Here is a 6,140-nt window from a genome sequence, read left to right on the forward strand (position 1 = left end):
AGCAATTCTAAACAATCTCTTCCAGAAAATAGAAGAAGAGGGAACACATCCCAACTCATATTATGAAGCTATTATTATCCTGACACCAAAATCAGACAAAGATATGACAAGTGACTGAAATTGCAGACCAAAGCCCTTGAAGCTGGGTACCTGAGGGTGACTGTAAATATTCAATAAGAACATGATTACTCTTTGACCTTGGTCCCAACACAGACACAGATGAAAAGAGTTAATCTTGTTAATTTGCTCTTTTCTTGCTTTACTTGAGAGGTGACTCAAGGGTCACAAGGATTTATGAGCTTGTTTTGCAGAATAAAAAGAATGCTTTCAAGGAAGTTATGATCACCAGATAACCAGCCCCAAGCTCCCATTGACCGCAGAAGTCTGATTGCCCAACAGCATTTCTAGAGTGAAAGAAACAAGAATTTCCTCTTTGTTTCTCCAAAACTCCTCCTCCCAAGCTCCTTAGCTCTGTAACCCCCTCTGCTCCCACCTTTCTTCTTTTGTTAATGTGGATCTGACAGAACCTATCCTCCTGCCCTCTCATTTTGGCTAATTCGAATAAAGTTTTCTCCATCTCCAAGCATGATCTCTTATTGCACATCAGGCACACAAACTTGAGATTTAAAGTTTTGATATCATTCTCATGAATATAGCTGCAAAAATCTGTAACAAAATATTAGCAAATAGAGTTCAGCATTATATAAAAAGAATTATTTACCATGACCAAATGGGATTTACTGTAGGGGTGTAAGGCTCAATATGCAATATTAAAAAAATTAATTGATGTGATCTACCATATTAACAAGATAAAGAAGAAAATAATATGATCATATATATCAATGCAGAAAAAGATCTTGACAAAATTAAACATCCATTTATGATAAAAACTTTCAGGGGCTAGCCCGGTGGTGTAGTGGTTAAGTTTGCATGTTCCACTTCAGCAGCCCAGGGGTTGCTGGTTTGGGTCCCAGGTGCAGACCTACACACTGCTTGTCAAGCCATGCTGTGGCAGGTGTCCCACATATAAAGTAGAGGATGATGGGCACAAATGTTAGCTCAGGACCAGGCTTCCTCAGCAAAAAGAGGAGGATGGGGGCAGATGTTAGCTCAGGGCTAATCTTCCCCCCCCCCAAAAAAAACCTTTCAGAAAATAGAAATGGAGGAGAACTTCCTCAACTTGATGAAGAACACTGACAAAAACCTACAGCTAACATAAACTTAATGGTGAAAGATTGAACGCTTTCTCTCTAAGAGTGGGAAAAAGGCAAGGATGTCCACTCTCACTGCTCGTATTCAACGTAGTACTGGAACTTCAGCGGTGCAAGAAGGCAAGAAGAGGAAAGAAAAGGCATACAGATTTCAAAGCAAGAAATAAAACTGTCCCCATCTGAAGATGATCTGATTGCCTCATAAAATCCCAAGGAAACAACACACACCAAAAACCCTTCTGGAACTGATAATTAGTTCAGTAAGGTTGCAGAATACAAAATAAACATGTTAAAATAAATTGTATTTCCATATATTAGCAGGGAACATATAAACACCAAAATTAAAAATACAATGCCATTTACAATTGCTCAAAAAAAAAAAAGAAATACATAGGTGTAAGTCTATCAACATTACGTATAGGGTTTGTATGCTGAAAACTACGCAACCCTGATGAAAGAAACCAAGATCTATATAAACAGAGAGACATATTGTGTTTACGGATTAGAAAACAATATAGTAAAATGACATTTATCCCCAAATTGATATGTAGGTTTAACACAACTCCTATAGGAGTCCTAGGAAGATTTTTGTAGATATAGACAAGATTATTCTAAAATTTACAAGGAGGGGCCAGCCCCATGGCTGAGTGGTTAAGTTTGTGCTCTCTGCTTTGGCGGCCTGGGGTTCGAGGGTTTGCATTCTGGGTGCAGACCTATGTACCACTCATCGAGCCAAGCTGTGGTGGCATCCCACATAGAAAAACTAGAATGACCTACAACTAAGATATACAACTATGTACTGGGGCTTTGGGGAGGAAAAGAAAAAGAGGAAGATTGGCAACAGATGTCAGCTCAAGGCTAACCTTCCTCACCAAAAAAAAAAAAAGAACTTAATTAAAAAAAAAAAACAGAATTTACAAGGAAAGGCAAAGGAACTAGACTAGCTAAAACAATTAGGATGAAGCATAAATAAAGTGGGTGGAATTAGTTTACCTGATTTTAAAGCTTACTGTGTAATTACAGTGATCAGGAAAGATTGTGTGTTATTGGCAGAGCCATAGACACACAGATCAATGGAACAGTACAGAGAACACAGGAAAGGCCTACACAAATATGCTCAACTGATTTTCAACAAAGGTTCAAAAGCAATTCAATGAAGGAAATATAGCCTTCTCAATAAATGGTACTGGAACAATTGGATATCCAGAGGCCAAAATAATGAACCTCGATATAAGCCTCACAGTTTACACAAAAAATAACTCAAAATGGACCACAGACTCGAACGTAAAACATAAATTTAAAAATTTTAGGGAAAAAAGGAAGAAAATATGGAACATAGTGTTGGGCAAAGAGTTCTTGGATTTCACACCAAGAGCATGATCCACAAAAGGAAAAATTGGTAAACTGGACTTCATTAAAATGAAAAACTTCTGCTCTGTGAAAAGCCCTGTTAACAGAATGAAAACACAAGCTACAGAGTGGGAGAAAATATTTGCAAACTGTATACCTGACAGAGTACTAGTATCTAGAATATATAAAGAACTCTCAAAACTCAACAGTACAAAAAGCAAGCAATCCAAGTAGAACATGGGTAAAAGACCTGAGGAGACATTTCACTAAAGAAGATGACAAACACATGGAAAGATGTTCAACATTACTGACCATTAGAGAAATGCAAATTAAAACCACAATGAGATACCACTACACATCTGTCAGAATGGCTAAAATAAAAAATATTGACGATGCCAAATGGTGGCCATGATGCGGAGAAATTAGATCACCTCATACGTTGCTAGTGGGAATGCAAAATGGTGCAGCCACTCTGGAAAATAGTTTGGGAATTTCTTGAAAAACTAAACATGCAACTATCACATGACCTAGCAATTATTCTTTTGGGCATTTATCCCAGAGAAATGAAGACATAAAAACCTGTAAATAAATGTATATGGCAGCTTTATTTGCAATAGCCCCAAACTGGAAACAACCCACATGTCCTGCAACAGGTGAATGGTTAAACAAACTGTGGTTCAACAATACCATGGAATACTACTCACCAATAAGAAGGAACAAACTATTGATATAAACAACAACCTGGATGAAGCTCCAGAGAACCATCCTGAGCCAAAGAAGCCTGTACCAATGTCACATCCTCTACGATTCTACTCATAGAACTTCTTGAAATGACAAAATTATAAAAATAGAAAACTTTGTGGGTGGCTATAATGGAGCAACAAGAAAGATCATTGTGGTGACGAAATTGTTCTGTATTTTGACTGTATCAATGTCAAAATCCTGGTTATCACTGGGGGCAATTGAGTAAAGGGCATATGGGATCTCTCTGTATCATTTTTTACAACTGCATGTGAATCTACAATTATCTCATATTGAAAAGTTTAATTTTAAAAAAGAAATCAAGTAGAAGCATAAATATATGCTGTTCTGCTCGTTGCTCTTTCTCTCATCATACCTTAGACACCTTTCCATAGCAGTATATGTGGAACTACCTCAATAGGGATTTCACTGAATAAATTACGATACATCCATACAGTGGAATTCTACACAGTCGTTGTATGGATGTAGACTAATTTATTAAATTAAATCCCTATTGATGGGTATTTACTTTTCTTTGTCACTTGCTATTGTAATGTTTCAATAAAACTTGCACAGGAGTCTTTGCACATCCCTGTTAATTTATCTGTAGGATAAATGCCTAGAAGTGGAATTGCTGGGTCAAAGGGTACACGCATTTATAATGTAAACAAATATTGCCGAATGACCCTTTAGAGAGCTCTAAATTACCTACAAAGGGCCATTTGACAAAAAGTAGATCCCTTTCTAGAAATTTTTGCAATCATGAATATTGCAAAATACAGATAAGCACACAGTATTGTGTACCTACCATTCATCTTCCTTTTTCACCTCCTGTAGTCTTTCTTTTTCTTCTTCTTTTTTTTTTTTTTTTGAGGAAAATTAGGCTTGAGCTAACATCCGCTGCCAATCGTCCTCTTTTTGCTGAGGAAGATTGGCCCCAAGTTAACATCTGTGCCCATCTTCCTCTATTTTATGAGTGGGACGCCTGCCACAGCATGGCTTGATAAGTGGTGAGCTTGTCTGCACCCGGGATCCTAACCCGCGAACCCTGGGCCGCCAAAGCGGAGCACACGAACTTAACTGCTGTGCAAATAGGCGGTCCCTCAGTCTTTATTAAAATAATGTTAACACTTTGGTTCTGAGGCTTACTTTAGATTTGACAATCAGATTAGATCTAAGATTAGATTTTAGATCAGATCTGACTTTTGTCCTCACTTGGGTCCCCCTAGTTGGGAGAATGGTGGTATTTTACCTACCTCTAGGAAAGGAAAGGAGAACAGCCAGGTAAGCACTTAGCAGCCACCCACTGCTTAGGTAACTCTGCACGTTTTGGAGCAGCAGTCTTCAGACTGGGAGAAGTATATCCTGAGGAGGACTCAAACACTTTCCAAGGCGAGGCGGGCATGGATGGTTTTAAGAGAATGAAGTTCCACATCTCCCTCTTTCACCTGGACTCTTTCCTAAAGCTGATCACCTCAGAATGTGCCTGTTTCTGTTCTCCCAAAAGAAATGCATCTATCCCTCCACATCTACATAGCCTCGCTGGCACCTATTTCACTTCTTTGTTTCTATCAGGTATTATTAAATTTAGATTAACTTTAAGGGGGGAGGGCAAAAGGGGTGATTAGGCTCACATGTGAGGGGATGGACTATAATTAGTTTTCGGGTGGTCAACATGATGTAATCTACATAGAATTTGAAATATATTATGATGTACATCCAAAAATGAATGAATAAATAAAATTAATTTAGATTAACTTGAGAAAAAAGTAGCGGATTCTACTGTAAATAATGCACATAACAGCAATCATTGATACATAAAATCTAGTAAGTCCCTGAACTTAAGAAAACAGCCTCATTTTATTGGGATTAACTCTTCTTTCTTAGATGTTGATATGCTCTTCCAATTCTGTAAATGCTTATTTATAACCATATTTGATTTCAAGTATCAGTATAAATTGCTAATCTATATATAATAGTCCACGAGTGTTCATCTCTCTATCCACCTCTCATGAATATACAGTTCTTTGACCACAATCCCTATTTTTATGGAATTGTTGTTTTTACCCTAGTTTCATCTAATTTTAGCTTCATAAACCAGGCACCTCTAAATGTAAGAGTAAGCGGTATAGTAATCACTTAAGTTCTAGGAGGGCCTTCCCAGATATCAAGAAAGGAAATGACCCAGGTGGCTGGGTAAACACACCTTTTGAAAGTGAAGTGATGCTTAATTCTTTGTTTTTAACATGATCGAACCTAAGTGAATTCTTGACTCACGGAGTACTGAAAATAATTTTTAAAGAAAGATCTCTAGGTGATTTTAGCATGTAACTTGGAAGGAGCTTAAGAAATTGACTGACATTGCCAATAACATAAGTCCTTCCATTCTTACTTACTTACATAAATGAACAAGTTGTCTCAGGACTTCATATCTATAAAAAAAAAGAGGTCCAGAATTGATGTGGAGCCCTAGTCTCATTTAGCAACATCCATGCACAGAGACTTGGACTCATTAAAAAAATAAAACCACACAGCTCCATCTATTTCATTATCAGATATGTTTCCATGTCCATTTTACTTTCCCAATTAATAATTATGTACCAAAATGTGTGATGTTTTATGCTATTTTGATCAATTGTGTACCACTAATAATAGTAACGATAACTCAATCCAAAAGACCTAGAGCAATAGGGTCTAAGTAAAATAAAACTTAAAAAATTTTTCCTTTTTTTTTTGGTGAGGAAGATTAGTTCTAAGCTAACATCTGTTGTCAATCTTCCTCTTTTTTGCTTGAGGGAGATTAGCCCTGAGCTAACATCTGTGCCAGTCTTCCTCCAT

The sequence above is a fragment of the Equus asinus genome, chromosome 13, assembly GCF_041296235.1.
Source record: "Equus asinus isolate D_3611 breed Donkey chromosome 13, EquAss-T2T_v2, whole genome shotgun sequence".
Lineage (NCBI taxonomy): Eukaryota > Metazoa > Chordata > Mammalia > Perissodactyla > Equidae > Equus > Equus asinus.